The sequence below is a fragment of the Salmo salar genome, chromosome ssa06 (genome assembly GCF_905237065.1).
Source record: "Salmo salar chromosome ssa06, Ssal_v3.1, whole genome shotgun sequence".
NCBI classification, from domain to species: Eukaryota; Metazoa; Chordata; class Actinopteri; order Salmoniformes; family Salmonidae; genus Salmo; species Salmo salar.
Genome location: NC_059447.1, coordinates 74389315 through 74412135, shown reverse-complemented (window position 1 = coordinate 74412135; position 22821 = coordinate 74389315). Strand labels below are relative to the sequence as shown.

General features: G+C 41.9%; 1 long non-coding RNA gene across 2 annotated transcripts in view; it reads left to right on the top strand.

Annotated features, from left to right (window-relative positions):
- Positions 1 to 1856: 1856 nt before the first annotated feature.
- The window catches only part of LOC106608060 (kelch-like protein 29), a 271450-nt gene continuing 250485 nt past the window's right edge, over positions 1857 to 22821 (top strand). The window contains exon 1 of one of the 2 annotated variants that reach the window (XR_001329370.2): positions 1857 to 2213. This is a non-coding gene — a long non-coding RNA (kelch-like protein 29). The remainder of the gene's footprint in view (positions 2214 to 22821) is intronic. The other variant, XR_006770316.1, reaches the window with a different exon arrangement.

Genomic DNA, 22821 nt, shown 5'->3' with positions numbered 1-22821 from the left:
GTTGCTCCTCTTGGTGAGCTCCACTATCAAGGACAGACATCATGTTCTATCAGCAGCAGTTTGCACACAAATGCAGAAGCTGTTGCTTTCTTGCACCTCACTGTTAGCCACACATAAAGGTGTGAAATGACTTCTGCTTTAGTCAAATGTTCACTCAGTCATGCATTGGAGTTAGGATTCGTACTGAAGCTGTTGAGAAAAAAGTGGTTTTCTGTTTTGTGTGTGTGGATGGGGATGTCAGATAGTCTTTGATGAATCAGGTGGTTTGTTGAGAAGATAAACACGTTCTATTTACTCAGTAGTCCATCCAAACCAATGTTCCTTTTTATATTGTTTATTTGTTATTTATATATATTTTTTTTATTGTGGGGGGGGGATTTTTGGTCTTTGTTTGTTTTTTTCCCCTCTTTATTTATCAAGGTAGGTTATTTAGGACACATGCTCCTTTGTCTTAGCCATTTGAAATACAGTACCCCTGAGGATATATTGAGGCGGTAATGGATCAGCAACAAGAGGTTTAAACAAAGATGGCTACACTTATAGATGAGGTGGTGGGTTACTTCCCTTCCCTCCCCCTGGGCCCAATTACTTCTGTTTATCGCCTTGAGATTCTGTTCACTTCATAGGGTGCACAGGGTCAGCACTTTTATCTAGTTACAGTATTTCTGAGTGTGTCCTCTTTTTGGCTATTAACAATTGATAGGCCTACTTTATTTCAGTATATCCGTTTTATTCTACTGTCAATTAAATTTACTTTAGTACTAAATCGTAAAATTAGATTATGACTTGAAAATAATTGCCACAGGCCAACATTTTTATTATAAAGACAAATGTTCTTCATGCTTTATTCTAGTGTGCACAGAGCACTCACAAATTATAATATTGATGTTTCATTAATATTATTTTTGAAAAAGATTGCACTTCCAAAAATATAATTTACACCATGGTATTTTCAAAATGAATAAAAGGTGACATAAAAAATATACTAGAAATCATTTAAAAATGTGATAACATCTATAAAAAATAATTGTAATTTTTGCAACTCTAGCAGAAGCTTGAGAAATGTAGCACTCTTTTTGTGCCTGAGTCGACACAAAAAACTTTTATGCATGCTGTAGTAGCTACCTGCTGAGGCCTCTGGACGCTGTTGTGGGTCAGCTGTAGAAACACGTTCAGGTCAGTTGAAGCCCAACGGAATGCAGTGTAGCGCAACTGGGGCCCTGCGGCGACTCCGACACACGCCACTGCGCATACATATCCATATTATTTCTGGCGCATACATATCCATATATGTCTGGCTCATACATATACATATATCGCTGGTCTAGAGCTGGATAACTAGAAATATAAAAATGATTCTGAAATGTATTGCAGGGCTATGTTTTCGTTATTGTGACAGACTGTTATTTCCTTACATTATTCATTACGGCTAGAGGGGATTTCTTAATTTGACCAAATCAAATTTGAGGGGAATGTTATAACCTAGGCCTCTTGTATTTTTCATGCCCAAAATATCAGAAATATATTTGTATTAATTTAGAAAGGAATTATTGAAATGTATTATTCTTAGTAGGATTATGTTCAAATGTTGGGAGAAGGTCCATTTAATTGACAAAGTAATCTACCGTGTACACGATTAGGAAATAAGACATTTTCCCCACCGTTTGGACACCTGACCTCAGGTGGGCTTTGGGCTGATGGTCGACTACCACAGCTCTCCGCAACGAATGTTTCTGCTTTTTAGTGAACACCGCAGCAAATAAAGCTACCAAGATGCAGTCTTTCCAAGATGTAAGTTTATGTAGTTCTATACGAAGACAAGTGAGAGGCGCTGTAGGGCTCTGTAGAAAGCCAAAGCAAAAGGGGAGGAGCGGTATCGGGGAGTAAAGTAGCCACACGGTGTGTCTGTCCCACCAGGCATTCGCTCGAATCTAACCAACCGACGCTGAGCAGGGATCGGATAAAGACGCGTTCTGTGGCATCTGCCAAAACTCCCGACCACTCCGCTCACAATTGTCAACGGAGAGACAGTAGCCCGCAAACAGCGGACACCTGACAGGCAACAGAAGGGATAAAGCAAGAGGCAACATAATACATTTAGCCGTAAAATGCAACAGTCTTTGTTGGATTAAAACATCATTCAAAGATAAGCGTCGTATAGGCAGTGAAACAAGGACGAACGCCGGTGCTGAAGCTGAACTGCGACTAGGGAGGTAAGGATAAACTGCGTGTCAGCGCACGAAAGACTATAGGCCTACTTTATGCATTTTTTATGTGGTCCGTGTCAGGCTGAGTTTAGGCTACGCTTTACGCAGGACCTGGCTCATTATGAGAATGTCCCATGCTTTGCCTGAACGTGTGTGAAGGTTAATCTGTGCCACCTCTTGCTGAGTTAAATAATATAAGCAAATGGGCGCTGCGGCTCTCATGTTGTGCGATCCCTTCTAGCCATGACCCTCTGCTAGAGAACTTCCTGCTAGGGCTTATAACTGGGGTCAGTGTGACATTGTTGTTGGCTGTGGCATGGGCTGGATCTGAATGAAAAAACAATTTAACTCCTAGGTATTGTCGGAATAATACAAAGCCCAAGCTAGGTCCATTTTGAAGTGGTAGAGAAGGTTCTGAACCCTAGATTATGGTTCTGAGAATGGACGGCGCACGAGTATTGATCTCTTTATGGTTTATTCTTGCATAACCTACATTAGCAGGCGTAAAAGATGTGCCTGAGCAGCGCGGTTCTTTCTTTCAGGTCCTGATGATATAATAACAAATGTCCAGGGAGGTTCTCTTCCTCGCTGTTAAACCAATCCGGTAAATGTGGAGGAGGAGTTAAGATGGAGTGCGGCCTTGTTAATGTCCCAAAGCAGAAGTCATGGTCACAGGCTCTCCTTCCATTTCCCCAATTAAAAGTATGGGGTGATTTATTATTATTATTATTTTTTTCTTCTAACGTTCTTGTGCACATCCTCTTCTGTTCAACCTGGGGGTAGACATGGCATAGTAAAAATACATCTGTTTCCCATTTAGTATGATATGGTATGTGTTCATTTGCAGGTGTCCTGTCATCCATTTCATATGATACATTGCAATTTGGTATGGCAAATGTTAACTAGGTGACTAACATTACCTTGGTTTGGGGTTAAGATTTGGGTTAGGGGAAGGGTTAGCTAACATGGTAGTTAAGTAATTGCAAAGTAGCTAAAAATAAGTAGTTGCTAATTAACTAAAATGCTAAAGTTGACTGATGTGAACAAATAACCTTTGATTTGCATCCTCCCCAACTAAACTACCTCCTTTCGTTTTTGCCTTAAGTAACCTAGTCTTTGAGGTCAGGCTGTTCTTAGTTGCTGTCACAAGCAGCATTATGTTTGCTATGTAGCAAGGCCAAGTATTACAATACTGTTTGAGATATTGAATAGATACAATACACATCACCAGGCTCGTCCACTATGTAGGCTAAACAATACTGTCAATCTTCATTTACATTATACAGTCGGTGTATATTAGTCTGTTATTGCTATCTCTGTACATATTAGAGATGGATATTGATGCGTCACAGAAGTAATCCCTGCACAATCTCTACACAGCACACTGCCAGCAGTAGCCTAATTCATTAGCCCAAATGTCGCACGGACCATTGAAAGCATGTTTACAAAATAACTCTTAAGATGCCAAGCAGCGTTTTGGACAACCATTGTTTATGAAACTGACTGAAAAATAAAGTACACTAGTTGGCTGTTAATGTGGTATACATTAACATATACTGACACCTGCAACTAAACTTTATTATAACCCATGTACTATAGCAGTAACACACCAGTACTGAAAACTGCATGTGTGTTGAAAAACGAACGTCAGTATTTTATTTCTTACTCAGCAACTCACTATCTGCTCGGAAACAGACCTAGCTGTTCATCAAACACAAATGCACTATATTAGCAACGTTATAGCGTGTCGCTAATCTACTATACATTCTGAGGTGGACGTAACAAGGTCAGTATTGTAAAAGGCAATTGTTCTCAATGACTAAAAGCCCACTTCTCAGGTGTTTATTAAGATACGATACGATGGGGTGTTAAGGTAGGATACAGTAGAGTGGGACACTCCCATGGCCAACATTACATTGGTAAAGCTAGCATGTAATGTGACTCAAGCCTGGGATTAAGGGCTTTTATAGCAGTCATCTCAGAAGAGGCAGGGGGATCGGTAGTTGATGAGGTGAGACAATGCATTTGTCTCAGAGCTGTGCTCGTTTAACAGGGGCTTCTCACCTCAGTTTAATATAGGGGCAGGATTGGCACTGCATATTTACAATAACTAGCCTTTATGAAGGGATAGGGCTGTGGTGGCAGAAAAGTAAGGGTGTGTGTGTACATGCGTGTGTGAGGGTATATGTTGGTATTTGAATCTTCTCAGGTTAATACAGTAAGTGCATCATGAAGTGTCTTTGCCTCTCTGCAGTGATAAACATGCATCACCATCAGGGAATTATTAAAGTGTGTTGGGAATGCCTAGTTTAAATCTACTATATGATCTCTGAAACAGAGGCTCGTCTTGGCTCTGTGTTGGTTAGCTTTTGGTCTCTGACAGAGCTGGACTGGTTGAACTTCTGTAGGACCTCGGATGAAACGCAGGCAGGCAATTAATGTGCAGTTTTTGCAGTTTGTTATGCTATTACACTTGGGCCTGTCATGACAAATGGTGTCCCCCTGCCAAAAAGTGTCACAATGGAATTCGATAAACTATTAGCGTCCGTTGCTATATCAACGTGCGATGACCTAAATGACATTCTATTCATCCCCGCTATGCAAACAAATCTGATTTCTGCAACAATTTAGCTTTTTTAACAAGTTTTGTTAAGCTAATAAGATGACAACATTACTTCAAATTACTTTTGGGTACCTTGTTAATATTTCAACAACATGAAATCGATGTCTTAAATGTTGCTAGTTTAAGCAATAGCAAAGAAAATGTGTAATCTGCTTGACACGTTACATACCTTACAGATCACAGTCAGCTAATTTCCACTCCATTCATATGCAAATAGATATGATTCATACAATGGCTTGTCTGGCTGGCATGGAATGGACGGGGCACAAGTATTGTTCTCTTTACAGTTCCTTCGGTAAGTATTCAGACCCCTTGACTTTTTCCCGATTTTGTTACGTTACAGCCTTATTCTAAAATTGATTCAATATTTTTTTCCTCCTCATCAATCTATAAACAATATCCCATAATGACAAAGGAAAAAAAAAATGTTTATTTTTGCAATTGCATTACAAATAAACTGATATTACATTTGCATAAGCATTCAGACCCTTTACTCAGTACTTTGTTGAAGCACCTCTGGCAGCGATTACAGCCTCGAGTCTTCTTGGGTATAACACTAAAAGCTTGGCACACCTGTATTTGGGGAGTTGCTCCCATTCTTCTCTGCAGATCCTCTCAAGCTCTGTCAGGTTGGATGTGGAGCGTTGCTGCACAGCTATTTTCAGGTCTCTCCAGAGATGTTCGCTCAGGTTCAAGTCCGGCCTCTGGCTGGGCCCCTCAAGAACATTCAGAGACTTGTCTTGAAGCCACTCCTGCATTGTCTTGGCTGTGTGCTTAGGGTCCTTGTCCTGTTGGAAGGTGAACCTTCGCTCCAGTCTGAGGTCCTGAGTAGGTTTTCATCAAGGATCTCTCTGTACTTTGCTCTGTTCATCTTTGCCTCGATCCTGACTAGTCTCCCAGTCCCTGCCACTAAAAAAACATCCCCACAACATGCTGCCACCACCATACTTCACCATAGGGATGGTGCCAGGTTTCTTCCAGACTTGTCGCTTGGCATTCTGGCGAAATGGTTCAATCTTGGTTTCATCAGACCAGAGAATCTTGTTTCTCATGGTCTGAGTCTTTTGGTGCCTTTTGGCAAACTTCAAGCGGGCTGTCATGTGCCTTTTACTGAGAGGTGGCTTCTATCTGGCCACTCTACCATAAAGGCCTGATTGGTGGAGTGCTGCAGAGATGGTTGTCCTTCTGGAAGTTTCTCCCATTTCCACAGAGGAACTCTAGAGCTCTGTCAGTGACCATCGGATTCTTGTTCACCTTCCTGACCAAGGCCCTTCTTCCCCGATTGCTCAGTATGGCCCTGCAGAATCTTTTTTTGTACCCTTCCCCAGATTTGTGCAATCCTGTCTAGGAGCGCTACGGACAATTCCTTCAACCTCATCGCTTGTTTTTTTTGTCTGACATGCACTGTCAACTATGGGACCTTTATTTAGACGTGTGTGTGTGTGTGTGTGTGTGTGTGTGTGTCTTTCCAAATCATGTCCAATCAAGTTGTAGAAACATCTCAAGGATTATCAATGGAAACAGGATGCTGAATGGCGCAGCTGTCTATGGCACTGCACCTCAGTGCTAGAGGCATCAGTACAGACCCTGGTTCGATTCCAGGCTGTTTCACAACTGGCCGTGATTGGGAGTCCTATAGGGCGACGCACAATTGGCCCAGCGTCGTTAGGGTTTGGCCAGGGTAGGCCGTCATTGTAACTAAGAATTTGTTCTTAACTGACTTGCCTATTTATGTAAATATTTTTGTAACTTTTTTTTTTATATGGTATTTTTGTTTTTATTAGATTTGCAAAAATGTCTAAAGTAATTTTTTTTCTTTGCGGTATTGTGTGTAGATTGCTGAGGATTTTTTTGTTGAATCCATTTTAGAATAAGGCTGTAAAGTAACAAAGTGGAAAAAGTGAAGGGGTCTGAATACTTTCCGAAGGCACTGCATCTTTTAGTGTTTATTTTTTTTTAACCTTTTTTTTTTATATGGTTTTTCTCATTGAGAACATTTACTTTTGAAGAGAGACCTGGTCCAATAGCAGCAGGAGGGAACAACGTTTCAGACAAAACAATTTACGTACACTAACACAACATTAAACAAAAGTATAGAAACGCATACAGTACAACAATTACATATTACTTACGAATGTCATGACTAATAAACAGCTGTCCTAAAGGTCATTACACTCTTCTATGATATTTACATTGATTAAGTGTTTAAACTCCACCAACATGACTAGACCATCACATTTTAAAATGTTCAGGAGAGAATTCCAGGACCGTAGAGCTGAGTAACTAAAACTATTCCTACCATGACCTGCTCTAATTCTTGGTACTGTTCAAAGCAAATGAGAATGGGACCATAATTGATATTTATTTACCGACCTGATTTAAAAAAGAACAAAGTAGCATTTTACCCAGTGTGGCCTTATAAATCAGTGTATACCAGTGTTTTAAGCCTACGCAAGGTCAATGACAACCAGGCAACGGTGCTGTAGAGATCACAATTAAGTATTAGACGTTTTTGATTGGTAATGAACATGAGGGCCGCATGATATACTGAATCAAGTGCTCTCAGGGGTGTGTGTGTGTGTGTGTGTGTGCGCGTGTGTGTAAAACATCACAAAAATCTAAAACTGCCAGTAATGTACATTGTACCAGCTCCTTCCTGGCCTCCAGAGGAAAAACAAGCCTTATGCCGGTAATAAAAACCTCTTCTCAGCTTGCGCTTCCTTATCAAGTCCTCCACATGAACAGTGAAGCTCCGCTTGTCATCAACCACACACCCAAATATTTGTAGACTTTGACTTGCTCTATAGTATGTCCATCCAATGTAGCAATGACATGATTAGTAACCGGCCTGGCATTTGAAAATGCCATGCATTTTGTTTTACCTGAGTTCAGAACCAACTTCATACAGATTCTGTCGTATGATATTAAATGCGCTTTGGGCATTTTAAAAGCTAAAGATGTGTATCTATTTTAGTTCCTAGTATACAACAATTAATCATGTGGAACTAACAAATGCGTTCATGGGATACATAACCATTTACAACAATGAACACCTTGTGAAACCTTGCAATATTTAAGATTGATTTATTAAACTCTTATATTGTTTGGTACAGGTGTCACTTAATTATTATTATTATTTTTTTGTACTCACATGGCAATCGGACCAAAATACAGAATTATGGTGGAATAGAGAGGTGGGTGCTGTGTAGGTGGGAATAACGTTAAAGGGAACAGGGTAGGCAAAAGACGTAAACAAACAATTACATCTTGATCAGGTATGTAAATATACAGTTATTGAATTAGTTAAATGTTCGTTTAGACATGCAATAATGTTAATGGCAGACAGAAAATAAAGGATACCTGTCTAATTTTTTATGTCAGTGGGGTTGATGACGGCGTTAAGGGACAGTACCTGGAAAAGATGAGGTGAGTTGTGAGAGAAACTCTGGGGTGGTGTTATGACAAGAGTCATACACCTTAACGTGACCCAGTGGTTAGCCTTGAGATTGACTATCTGAAGAAACCCCTGTGCCAGTGTGGGTACTGCTGACAGCATGGTGATGCCACCCACCACGAGGAGGCCTTCCACTCCTGGATTCCACACCTGTAAATGAGCATGATCATTTGTAAAATTGTCTAACCAGAAGTGTGACGGAGGTAGCTGGCTTTACCCACCCCTGTTGGACACTAGTGACGAGAACCTCAACAGTGTCCAGTGCCTGGACTTACCTGCACCTGTTAGTCTGACACAAGCTACCTGTGAGAGAATTTGATGGATTAGTGCAGTCTTATAAATGAGAGATGCTCTACATGACAAAGTATGTGGACACCTGCTCTGCAAACATCTCATTACAAAATCATGGGTATTAATGTTGAGTTGGTCCTCCCTTTGCTGCTATAACAGCCTCCACTCTTCTGGGAAGGCTTTCCACTCGATGTTGGAACATTGCTGTGGGGACTTGGGGTTTAGGTCAGGGCTCTGTGCAGGCCACTCAATTTCTTCCACACCAATCTCAACCAACCATTTCTGTATGGACCTCACTTTGTGCACGAGGGCATTGTCATGCTGAAACAGGAAAGGGCCTTACCCAAACTGTTGTCACAAAGTTGGAAACAGAATCGTCTAGAATGTCATTGTATGCTGTAACGTTAAGATTTCCCTTCACTGGAACTAAGGGGCCTAGCCCAAACCATGAAAAACATCCCCAGATCATTATTCCTCCACCAAACTTTACAGTTGGCTCTATGCATTGGAGCAGGTAGCATTTTCGTGGCATCGGCCAAACAGATTAGTCCGTCGGACTGCGGGATGGTGAAGCGTGATTCCTCACTCCAGAGAACGCGTTTCCACTGCTCCAGAGTCCAATGGTGGCGAGCTTTACAGTACTTCAGCCGACCCTTGGCTTAGCATATAGTGATCTTAGCCTTGTTTGTGTGGCTAATTGGCCATGGAAACCCATTTCATGAAGCTCCCGACGAACAGTTCCTGCGCTGATGTTGCTTCCAGAGGAAGTTTGGAATGCGATAGTGAGTGATGCAACCAAGGACAGACCATTTGTACGCGCTTCAGCACTCAGCAGTCCCGTTCTGTGGGTTTGTGTGGCCCACCACTTCGTGGCTGAGCCATTGTTGCTTCTAGACGTTTCCACTTCATAACAGCACTTACCAGCTGTGGCGGTCATGAAATTGTCAGCTGGTCATTGTCAAGCAAATAACTGCCAGTCTAGTGTAATTGCCGGTAATTAACACACATTTAGCGTCTCCTGTCTTCCACGTATAGCCTATAAGCCACTGATGCAAATCTTTGGAACATCTACATTTTTAAAGTCTAATAAATCCATTATTTATTTTAGACGGGTCTAAAGAAACATATGAAGAAAATGTAGTCTATTTCAGAACAGAACGGCATACTCTGCATTGTCCTTATATTATGTCCTGATCTGGATATGCCATATGGCTTGTGGGCTACACTAGTTTACTTAGCAGACAAGATTTGCTTAAAATGCCATAGCATTATTTTATACTATGAAGAATACAGTTGAACATAGCTGAATAAAATAAAGGATATTTTCTCCAAATTATTTGAGGGAGTGCGCACATGGGGCTATTCTGTGAGCGGTTAACAAAGAAACAGGTACTTCTGTATGCTTAATTTAGAGTTATTTATGCAACTTTAGTTGTGATACAAATGTTGGGCTATATGTTTAGATTTTTTTATGCATTTTAAGGCTGCATGATGCGACTGATTTTGAAAAAAGTCGCATTAAAGGCAAGAGCTCTGCTTTGTTTTTTGCGCAGGCTGTACACACTCGATCAGTCTCTTATTCACAATTTTGACAAGCACTTGATATCCATTGCTTCTTTTCAGCCAGTCGCTGTTGTGCCCTTGGGCTGAAAATAATAATTATAATTTCCTTCTCCCCGCTGTGTGCCGAAGCACCGCTCACTCACATGGCTCTGTTATGTGATTGGTCCTTATCCAATTCCGAGGCGCATATTGAAGATATTGGAAGAACTGTCCACATTTACTTTTCGTCAGCCAACAAGATGAGTAGGCCTAACGAATAGCAAAAGCACTAGCCTATGTCAATCTACTATCCCGCATAGTACAAAAGTTGACCTATTCTGTACAATAAATAAATATTCCAAACATTGTCTGGGATAGTTGTGGGATGTGATAGATCCTATATTAATAAAACCACTAGCATAAACCTTTTAAGCAATGAGCCTGACACAACACATTAACATTTAGTTTAAAATGTTGATGACAAACTATTAAGCTATTTCTCCACATAAGCACAGCAATGCGCACACGGCAGTTGGCTATAAGCACAAATGTTCCATTTACAGGAAAACACCATTCTCAAGTGACCACAAATGCAATTTATGTATGTAATGCTTTTATTATGAAGGTGCATTTTTATGGTGAAAAATTATCTTCCCCAAACTTGAAACTCAAGCGCTGCGTATGTATGCCAGTTAGGCTCTACACCCGCTGTAAAGCAGATTAATGTGCTTAATTTTAAGAAGTTATTTGGACACTTTAGTTGTGATACAAACCTTATCAAAACCTATAGGCAAATGGGCTAGGCTACATGAGGTGTGCAACTATGATTTGAGAAAGTTCCACAAAAAAGCATGCGCTGTTTGCCTTAAGCTGGGCATCATTCACAAGTGATAGGTTAATATTGTCACCAGTCACACTAGTCTTGATTTAATCTGGTCTTTACATATACTAAATAATATCTGTGTGAAATATGTTTTTTTCTTTTAAAAATCCATTAATTTGCCAAAGATTATGATAAGACATGAACAAATCAGTGATTCATATTTTCCTTCAACTTTCTGAGAAGGTAAGGGCACAGGAATACCCCCGCGTGTGCGCGTTCGTCTACCACTCTGTGTAGCCGATAGCGATGATGCTAATGTAATGAAACCATCTTCTGGAAGATGGAAAGGTTCTCAATTACTAAATTACAGTTCATATAAGGAAATCAATTGAAATCAATTCATTAGGCCCTAATCTATGGGTTTCACATGACTGGGCAGGGGCGCAGCCATGTGTGGGCCAGGCCCACCCACTTGGGAGCCATGCCCAGCCAATCAGAATGAGTTTTTATCCACAAAAGGGCTTTATTACAGACAGAAATACTCGTTAGTTTCATCAGCTGTTCAAGTGGCTGGTCTCCGATGATTCTGCAAGTGAAGAAGCCGAATGTGGAGGTCCTGGGCTGGCATGCTTATACGTTGTCTGCGGTTGTGAAACCGGTTGGACGTACTGCCAAATTCTCTAAAATGACTTGAGGCGGCTTATGGTAGAGAAATTAACATAAAATTCTCTGCCAACAGCTCTGGTGGACATTCCTGCAGTCAGCATGCCAATTGCATGCTCCCACAAAACTTGAAACATCTGTGGCATTGTGTTGTGACAAAACTGCAAATCTTAGTGGCCTTTTATTGTCCCCAGCTAGAGGTGCACCTGTGTAATGATCATGCTGTTTAATCAGCTTCATGATATGCCAGACCTGTCAGGTGGATGGATTATCTTGGCAAAGGATAAATGCTCACTAACAGGGATGTAAACACATTTCTGCACAACATTTGGTTTTTGTCCTTATGGAACATTTCTGGGATCTTTTTATTTCAGCTCATGAAACATGGGAGTGTACATAGTAGCCTATGCCTACCTGGCAGAATTTATATCATGATTATTTTCATCAATCCAGTGGTCTTTTTTGTAAAATCTGCAGTCACATGAGCACTCCAGGAATATCGTTAACCAAATGGTCTCTGGCTGTTGCACAGTTGAATTAGGGTAACGACAACCAAAAATCTAAATGTCTTAGATTTTTCCCAGACCCCAAATGTGGTCTCCTGATGTGGTTTAAGCATTGTTGTGGACTTGGAACAGTCAAATTATTTTAGCTGTTGCAAAAACCTTACTGGTATGGAGAAAACAAATGTTGGATGTAGGATACTGTGTAAGAGCTATGTTGAGATTGTCATAGAGGAAAGTGACACAGAAGGTTGGTAGTATTGTTTTGCCTGTGTCTTGTTAACTCACTAGCTCTAGGTACAGGGAGAACATTTGGAGAAGGATTAGGCTACTCGCATTGCTTGGTTTATTTGTTTTTAATACAATCTCAATTTATTGGTTATTAGTGAGCGGAAGAAATGGCAGGACTGGAATAATCCCTCCCCCGGACAGAATCCTGATCCCCTCTTTATTTATTTATATTACTCCTCTTGTCTTTGCCCTTGTAGTCCGGTAGCAATGCCAGGCTTAGGCCATACAAGGTTTTAAAGACCAAGAGCATGCTACTGCTGTACCAACACGTTGGGGAAACGGACTTTATATGGCTGCCAGTGCAAACAAGATAGTAAGGAGAGGCGTTAGAGCAACAGGCCAAATGGGACTTCAATCTTTATCTCTCTCTCTCGCTCTGAAAAAAAATCGGAAATCGGTTCTGACTTAGAATATGTGGACAACTACAAATACCTAGGTGTCTGGTTAGACTGTAAACTCTCCTTCCAGACTCACATCAAACATCTCCAATCCAAAGTTAAATGTAAAATTGGCTTCCTATTTCGCAACAAAGCATCCTTCACTCATGCTGCCAAACATACCCTCGTAAAACTGACCATCCTACCGATCCTCGACTTCGGTGATGTCATTTACAAAATAGCCTCCAATACCCTACTCAATAAATTGGATGCAGTCTATCACAGTGCCATCCGTTTTGTCACCAAAGCCCCATATACTACCCACCACTGCGACCTGTACGCTTTCGTTGGCTGGGCCTCGCTTCATACTCGTCTCCAAACCCACTGGCTCCAGGTCATCTACAAGACCTTGCTAGGTAAAGTCCCCCCTTATCTCAGCTCGCTGGTCACCATAGCAGCACCCACCCATAGCACGCGCTCCAAGAGGGTATATCTCACTGGTCACCCCCAAAGCCAATTCTTACTTTGGCCGCCTCTCCTTCCATTTCTCTGCTGCCAATGACTGGAACGAACTACAAAAATCTCTGAAACTGGAAACGCTTATCTCCCTCACTAGCTTTAAGCACCAGCTGTCAGAGCAGCTCACAGATCACTGCACCTGTACATAGCCCTTCTATAAATAGGCCAAACAACTACCTCTTCCCCTACTGTATTTATTTATTTTTCTCCTTTGCACCCCAGTATTTCTACTTTGCACATTCATCTACTGCAAATCTACCATTCCAGTGTTTTACTTGCTATATTGGATTTACTTTGCCACCATGGCCTATTTATTGCCTTTACCTCCCTTATCTCACCTCATTTGCTCACATTTGTATATAGACTTATTTTTCTACTGTATTATTGACTATGTTTGTTTTACTCCATGTGTAACTCTGTTGTATGTGTCGAACTGCTTTGCTTTATCTTGGCCAGGTCGCAGTTGTAAATGAGAACTTGTTCTCAACTTGCCTACCTGGTTAAATAAAGGTGAAATAAAACATAAATAAATAAAATCCCAAGACCTCTCCTTCAGCACTCAACGCCGCTCATTCAGCTATGGTGATATTCACTGTGGATGAGTATGCAGAATATTTAGCTAGCAATGGAGGCTGTTGTGAAGGGTAATATACTTGCTAATGTAGATGGGGGCGAAAGGCCACAAGCTAGCTGCGTGGTTTCACAAGCCTCTTTAGAAACCAATGAACTATGAAAGGCAGTCTCTTCAGCTGCCCTCTCTCGCACAGGAGCTCCGGGGGGTTGTGGCACTGGTATCATAGCACTAAAAGTCTGCTGTTTGACTACAGACTAGAATGGTCTCAGTGACACAACCCTGAATGCCCAACAACCACAGACTGAGTCAGGGGCACTCTCTCTGCTGCAAGGATGCAGCCAATGTTTTTTTTTTTTTATGTACAAAAAAAATAGCCTACCTCCAATTTGATCAAAAATAAATAAAACCGTGAATTTAAATGCCTTGATTTTTAGGAAGGTGTAAACGATGTATAATTATTTTGTATGTTCTGTATATTGTTTTGACACAAACAAAATAGGCTAACTCCACTGTATTAAGCGCATACCATTTAGATTTTTGGGGAGATTCAGGATTTGTTAGGCTACATTTAAGGAGGGTTTACATTCTTGTGCAGCTAAATCAGCCCATCAGTTTCCAATTATATGCAGTGGCAGAGGAAATCTGATGTACAGTACCCTCAAAGTATTGAGACCCCTTGACTTTTTCCACATTTTGTTACGTTACAGCCTTATTCTAAAATGTATAATAGTTTTTTTTTCCTCATCAATCTACACACCCCATAATGACAAAGCAAAAACAGGTTTTTAGACATCATTGCAAATGTATTTTAAAAAAACAAACTGATCACGGTTACATAAGTATTCAGACCATTTACGCAGTACTTTGTTGAAGCACCTTTGTCAGTGATTACAGCCTTGATTCTTCTTGGGTATGACGCTACAAGCGTGGCTTGAAATTGAGCTTAGGTGCTTCCTGTTTTCATTGATCATCCTTGAGATGTTTCTACAACTTGGAGAACACCTTTTAGTAAATTCAATTGACTGAACATGATTTGGAAAGGCACACACCTGTCTATATAAGGTCCCACAGTTGACAGTGCATGTCAGAGCAAAAACCAAGCCATGAGGTCGAAGGAATTGTCCGTAGAGCCCCGAGACAGGATAGTGTCGAGGCACAGATCTGGGGAAGTGTTCCAAAAAATGTCTGCAGCATTCAAGGTCCCCAGTGGCCTCCATCATTCTTAAGTGGATGAAGTTTGGAACCACCAAGACTTCCTAGAGCTGGCCGCCCGGCCAAGCTGAGCAATCGAGAGAGAAGGGTCTTGGTCAGGGAGGAGACCAAGAAGCCGATGGTCACTCTGACAGAACTCCAGAGTTCCTCTGTGGCGATGGGAGAACCTTCCAGAAGGACAACCATCTCTGTAGCACTCCACCAATCAGGCATTTTATGGTAGAGTGGCATGACGGAATCCACTCCAAGGTAAAATGCACATGACAGCCCAGTTGGAGTTTGCCAAAAGACTCTCAGACCATGAGAAACAAGTTTCTCTGGTCTGACGAAACCAAGATTGAACTCTTTGGCCTGAATGCCAAGCATTACTGTCTGGAGGAAACCTGGCACCATCCCTACGAGGAAGCATAGTGGTGGCAGCATCATGTTGCTTTTAAATGGCAGGGACTGGGAGACTAGTCAGGATCGACACGAAGATGAACGGAGCAAAGTACAGAGATCCTTGACAACCTGCTCAGGACCTTAGACTGGGGCGAATAAATTAGCAATACATTTTTCTTGCTTTGTCATTATGGGATATTCTGTGCAGATTGACATTTTTTTAATCAATTTTAGAATAAGGCTGTAACGTAACAAAATGTGGAAAAATTAAGGGGTCTGAATACTTTCCGAGTGCATTGTCGATTTGATGAACGGATTATTAGAGGGACAATAGAGAGCTGAGTACCAAGCCATTAGTGAATTGCCGTTAGCAAGTTTGGTAGGCTACTAATGACCAGCTGCAATGGTCAAATGTAATATGACTGCGGTCAAGACTAGTGACTGCTGGTGTGGTGGTAATGGCGGTCACCGTAACAGCCCTATTTCTGACGATGGCAATTTAACATTTTAACCTTTTTTTTTTATTTACATTTTTTATCATTACTACCACAAAGTTGACCTGCTGGTCCAACCACCATCAAATGTCAACTTAATGGTCATGTGCAATGTTCCCTCACATTTCTTGTGCCACTGAGCAAATTTCAGGTCTGCTAAGCGCAAACTATCGGCTGTCCCCATAGGAGAACCGATTTTGGTTCCAGGGAGAACTGTTTTTGGTTTCAGGTTGAATCCTTTTGGGTTTCATGTAGAATGCTCTGTGGAAAGGGTTCTACCTTGAACCAAAAAGGGTTCTTCAAAGGGTTATCCTATGGGGACAGCCAAATAACAATGTTGGGTTCTAGATGGCACATTTCTTTTCTACATGTGTATGGTGGGGTATGCAAAGTAAGTATACTTTGAGCACCTTTTATCTCTTGAATGTTTTGACATTCAGGTATAAAAAACCACGTTCTGAGTGCTTCGGGCAAATATGTATGGAAGGTTTCGTTCAAATCAAGAGGGGTGCTGTCAAAGTGATTCAAATGGATTTACCCTTGGCAGCTGATGGCCTGGAATTGATTTAGCCTATTTTCTGTAATCTATGGTTTATATGACGGGAACAATGCAATGGATGCTAAGTGAAACAGCTTATTTTCATCCATATAGGCTCCTGCCAGCCTCTAGATATTTTTAGCTCTGCCTTGGTGTATTCCATTGAGCAGGCATTGTCACTTTGGGCTTTTTCAGATAGTTGTCATGGGTTATTTGGTATCCCCTCCAGAAGCTAGCTCCAATGTTACTCTTCCCCTCGTCTCAATATGCTTTGGCTTCATTAGCCTCTAAACTAGCAGGCTGGCACCCTGGGTGTCAGGGCCAGGTGCTACACTGATTAGACTATCAACCAATTGCAAACCAAGCCCTGGCTTTTTCCCCCTAGCCTCTTCACTTCATGTGGATTTGAAAAATATAAGAATTTGAACATGAAGTAAATGTCTCAGAATAGAAGAAACATTTTAGCATAAGTATAGTACAGGAAGGTACAATATTTACACGTGTATTGGGGATAGGGGGCAGTGTATTAACTGAGCAGTATTACAAGAGTCTGGTAGCAGCAGTTCTCGTGTGTGTCATGAATTTGGAAGTATTCAGACCACATTTTGTTACATTACAGCCTTTTTCTCATCAATCTACACACAATACCCCATAATGACAAAGCAAAAAAACAAAACAAAATATTACATAAGTATTCAGACCCTTTACTCAGTACTTTGTTGAAGCACCTTTGGTAACAATTGCAGCCTCGAATCTTCTTTGGTATGACGGTACAAGCATGGCACACCTGTATTTAGTAAATGCTTTCTTATTTTTCTTAACTGCATTGTTGGTTAAAGGCTTGTAAGTAAGCATTTTGCTGTAAGGTCTACACCTGTTGTATTCGGCGCATGTGACAGACACCATTTGATATGGGGAGTTTCTCCAATTCTACTCTGCAGACCCTCAAGCTCTGTCAGGTTGGATGGGGTCGGCCTCCCAGGTGGCACAGTGGTCTAAGGCTGTGCCACTAGAGATTCTGGGTTCGAGTCCAGGCTCTGTCGCAACTGGCCTTAACCGGGAGACCCATAGGGCAGCGCACAATTGGCCCAGCGTCGTCCGGGTTAAGGGAAGGTTTGGCCGGCAGGGATGTCCTTTTCCCATCGCCTCGGTGTTTCCTCTGACTCATTGGTGCTGCTGGCTTCCGGGTTAAGTGGGCATTGTGTCAAGAAGCAGTGCAGCTTGGTTGGGTTGTGTTTCGGAGGACACACGGATCTCGACTTTCGCCTCTCCCGAGTCCGTATGGGAGTTGCAGCGATGATACTAACTACCAATTTGGATACCATGAAAACGGGGTAAAAGAAAGTTGGATGGAGGGCGTCGCTGTATGGCTATTTTCCGGTATCTCCAGAGATGTTCAATTGGGTTCAAGTCCGGGCTCTGGCTGGGCCACTCAAGGACATTCGGAGACGTTTCCCGAAGCCACTCCTGTGTTGTCTTGGCTGTGTGCTTAGGGTCTTTGTCCTATTGGAGGTGAACCTTGTCTGATTTCCTGAGCGCTCTGGAGCAGGTTTTCAAGGATCTCTCTGTACTTTGCTTTGTTCGTCTTTGCGTCGATCCAGACTAGTCTTATAGTCCCTACCGCTGAAAAACATCCCCACAGAGAATCTTGTTTCTCATGGTCAGAGTCCTTTAGGTGCCTTTTGGCAAACTCCAAGCAGGCTGTCATGTGCCTTTTTACCTGGTAGTGGCCCTCTATTTGGCCACTCTACCATAAAGGCCTGATTGCTGGAGTGCTGCAGAGATGGTTGTCCTTCTGGAAGTTTCCTATCTCCACAGAAGAACTCTGGAGCCATGTCAGTGACCATCGGCTTCTCGGTCTCTTCCCTGACCAAGGCCCTTCTCCCTCAATTGCTCAGTTTGTGCCTCACCTAATCCTGTCTCCGAGCTCTACGGACAATTCCTTCGACATCTTGGCTTGGTTTTTGCTCTGACATTATATAGACGGGTGTGTGTGACTTTCCAAATCATGTCCAACAAATTCAATTTACCACTGGTGGACTCCAAGTTGTAGAAACATCTCAAGGATGGTCAATGGAAACAGGATGCATCTGAGCTCAATTTTGAGTCTCATAGCAAAGGGACTGAATACTTAAACCTGTTAGGGCTAGGGGGCAGCATTGACACGGCTGGATAAAAAACATACCCGATTTAATCTGGTTACCACTCCTACTCAGTAACTAGAATATGCATATACTTATTACATATGGATAGAAAACACCCTACATTTTCTAAAACTGTTTGAATGGTGTCTGTGAGTATAACAGAACTCAAATGGCAGGTCAAAACCTGAGAGATTCCTTTACAGGAAGTGGCCTGTCTGACCATTTCTGGAACTTCTTTGCCATCTCTATCATTTACTAAGGATCTCTGCTCTAACGTGACACTTCCCACGTCTTCCATAGGCTCTCATAGCCCGGGAAAAAAGAGAATGTCGTCATTCCAGCCCCAGGCTGAAACACATTATCGCCTTTCTCAAGTGGCCCATCAAGAGACACTAGCTTATGCGCGTGACCCCGACCGCCCCGCCTTTGGGATTTTTTTCCTCTGTTTGCCGAAAAGGAGATTCCCTGTCGGAATTTTACCGCTTTTCTACGAGAAAAATGACGTAAAAATTGATTTTAAACAGCGGTTGACATGCTTCGACGTACGGCAATTGAATACTTTGAATTTTATTGTCAGGAATTGCGCCAAGCGCGCGACACTTCTTTACTATTTCGGATAGTGTCTGGAACGCACGAACAAAACGCCGCTATTCGGATATAACGATGGATTATTTTGGACCAAACCAACATTTGTTATTGAAGTAGACGTCCTGGGTGTGCATTCTGACGAAGACAACAAAAGGTAATGACATTTTTATAATAGTAAATATGATTATGGTGAGTGCTAAACTTGCCGGATGTCTAAATAGCGAGCCCGTGATGCCTGGGCTATATACTTAGAATATTGCAAAATGTGCTTTCACCAAAAAGCTATTTTAAAATCGGACATATCGAGTGCATAGAGGAGGTCTGTATCTATAATTCTTAAAATAATTGTTATGCTTTTTGTGAACGTTTATCGTGAGTAATTTAGTAAAATGTTAGCGAATTCCCGTAAGTTTGCGGGGGGTATGCTAGTTCTGAACGTCACATGCTAATGTAAAAAGCTGGTTTTTGATATAAATATGAACTTGATTGAACAAAACATGCATGTATTGTATAACATAATGTCCTAGGGTTGTCATCTGATGAAGATCATCAAAGGTGAGTGCTGCATTTAGCTGTCTTCTGGGTTTTGGTGACATTATATGCTGGCTTGAAAAATGGGTGTCTGATTATTTCTGGCTTGGTACTCTGCTGACATAATCTAATGTTTTGCTTTCGTTGTAAAGCCTTTTTGAAATCGGACAGTGTGGTTAGATTAACGAGAGTCTTATCTTTAAATGGCTGTAAAATAGTCATATGTTTGAGAAATTGAAGTAATAGGATTTTGAAGATTTTGAAAATCGCGCCACAGGCTGGCAGTGGATGTTACGTAGGTGGGACGAATTCGTCCCGCCGGTCCCATAGAGGTTAAGTAAATAAGGTATCCGTTTTTATTTGTAATACATTTCTAAACCTGTTTTCACTTTGTCATTGTGTGTGTGTGTGTGTGTGTGTGTGTGTGTGTGTGTGTGTAGATTTGAGGATCCTTTTTTTTTTATTAAATCAATTTTAGAATAACGCTGTAACGTAACGATGTGGAAAAAGTCAAGGGGTCGGAATACTTTCAGAATGCATTGTGTGTGCTATGATGAAGAGAATCAGAGCAGGTGGTCAGTTCAGTTCAAGGGTTCAGCGTTCTGATTGCTTGTAGATACCGACAGGCTCAGGCTCAGACAGTTTCTATAAGACCTCCTGTTCCGACACCGTCTGCCTGATGGTAAGGAGACAGACGCTTGTGGCTGTGGTGTGTGAGGTCCTTGATGCCATGTGCTTTCCTCCATCACCGTTTTGAGTAGATGTCCCGGATGGGTGGGAGCATGGTCCCAGTGACATACTGGGACGTCTTCACCGTCTTCACTACCCGCTGGAGGGCCTTGCGGTCGTGGATGGAGCAATTCCCGTACCAGGCTGTGATGCATTTGGTCAGGACACTCTCGATGGTGCAGTGGTAGTGTTTGGAGAGGACCCAGGCGGCATGCTGAATTTATTCAGCCACCTTAGGAAGTAGACGCTGTTGCGCCCTCTTAACGAGTGGTGGCATTGGTCCATGACAAGTCCAAACCATTCTATTCAGTTATATCCACACATGGTTTGACAACCATAGTCGGAGGTTAAAGCACTATAGGCCTACAGATCACTTATATATCTGGGCCCAGGCTAAATCACTTATAGATCTGGGCCCAGGCTAAATCAAATCATCAAAATCAAATTGAAGTTTAGCCCAAAGACCGAAAGGTCACATGCAGGGGCGGAAATCGCGGGGGGGACGGGGGGGACACGACCCCCCCATCCTGGGAAAAATATGATTTGTCCCCCCCAATATATCACTGAAACATAACTATGTAATTTAAATAATATTAATAATACGCAATGAAAGCAATTGTGCTGATTATAGACACTTAATAGCGCGTTTTTAAGTTTCAAAAGATTGCGACCCCCCCCCACCCTTTTCCTCACAATGGTTTGATCCACTGGCAAGGTAACGGAGGGGTCGTATCCACTGTCTGAAAGGCACTCAATGAACGTAACTGACGTGAGGTTAATCCAGTCAATCGCGCACACACACTAGCTGAATATGCAGAGCTAGCGTGCAAATATGAACTATTAAGCTAGCTAGTACCTATTCCATTTATGTGGCCTTGTCAAAGATGGAATCTTTGCTATCGTCAATTTATTCCGAGATCAGCATGCAGATGATGTAAGTTAGTGCTTCAAAGTCCCTGTGATAAGGTTAGCGATAAACTGAAGTCCAAACTGAACAGAACTACACTCTCTTCTACCATTGTCTTAAATATATTTAATGGTCTCGTTGCAAAAGCTAAATTGTCGCAAGGGAACTTTTATTTATTAATTTTATTTAACCCGGGTAGCAAAGATTATAGCAAACACCACTGAAACTGAATTGGTGCTCGCTAGCTTTGCAAATTCAGCTATTGTTGGAAGCCAGCCAATATGAAACAAACTATTAAAATTACAAAAGGTTGCAGCATATGTTGTGTAAATGGTGAACTCATACAGCTGTCAACTCTTGTCATTTTAATCCGTTTCACATTTGCTAGCTACCTTTTAGATCGAAGCCCAAATAGAATGATAAAAGATAAGATGATAGAAGCCCATCTCCTACTGTAAATAACCTACACACTGTGTGTGTGTAGCCAGCCAGCCAGGTAGAAAAATGGCAGAAAAATAAAAGACGGACATCAGAGTATTTTTCAGTACACCAAAACGCAAAGTAAGAACCCTAGTAGCCTAATATCTCAAAGACTAGTTGATAAAATGTTCATAAGAAAGAAATGAAATTCTAATGGAAATGTTTCACAATGATGTCATTAGGCAGAGCAGGCAACAGATGGCACACAGACAGCAGAGTTGGGGACAGATATGCAGGGACAGACTGGCAGAGACAGGGAGTCTCAGGTAAGTTTGTTGAGTCTTTGTTTGGCAACATTATGAAAGGATCTCCATTTCTTTTTTCTTGTAAAATAGGAACATAATTGGAAAATGCCATGGATACCCCCACTCTCCACTTAAACTGGTGACTGAACTAAGATTTGTTAAAGGCAATGGTATTGCTGTTGTGTAGTTTTGGGTACCGGTAGTTAGGAGTACGGCAAACACCTTATTTCTTTGGTTCCTCAATATACATTTACCATATTACAATGTAGGCTATGTGTTACAGCACTACTTTTGGTGTCCCCCTCAGGAATTGCTCTTGAGAAAATTTCATGTAATTGTCCCCCCCAAAGTTGATATCAGATTTTCGCCCCTGGTCACATGCTTCATAAACAACAGGTGTAGACTACGGTGAAAGGCTTACTTACTGGCCCTTCTCAACAATTGGTTCAGGGCAGGGTACTGGGCAGAGGCTGTCTAGTGATAACTGTTTAACAGTCTGATGGCCAGGAGCTAGAAGCTGTTTATCAGTCTTTTGGTCCCAACTTTGAAGCACCTGTACTGTCTCCGACTTCTTGATGGTAGCTGGGTGAACAGGCCATGGCTGGGGTCCTTGATGATCTTCTTGGCCTTCCTGTGACACCAGATGCTGTAGATGTCCAGGAGGGCAGGCAGTGTGCCCCCGATGATCCATTGGGCTGACTGCAC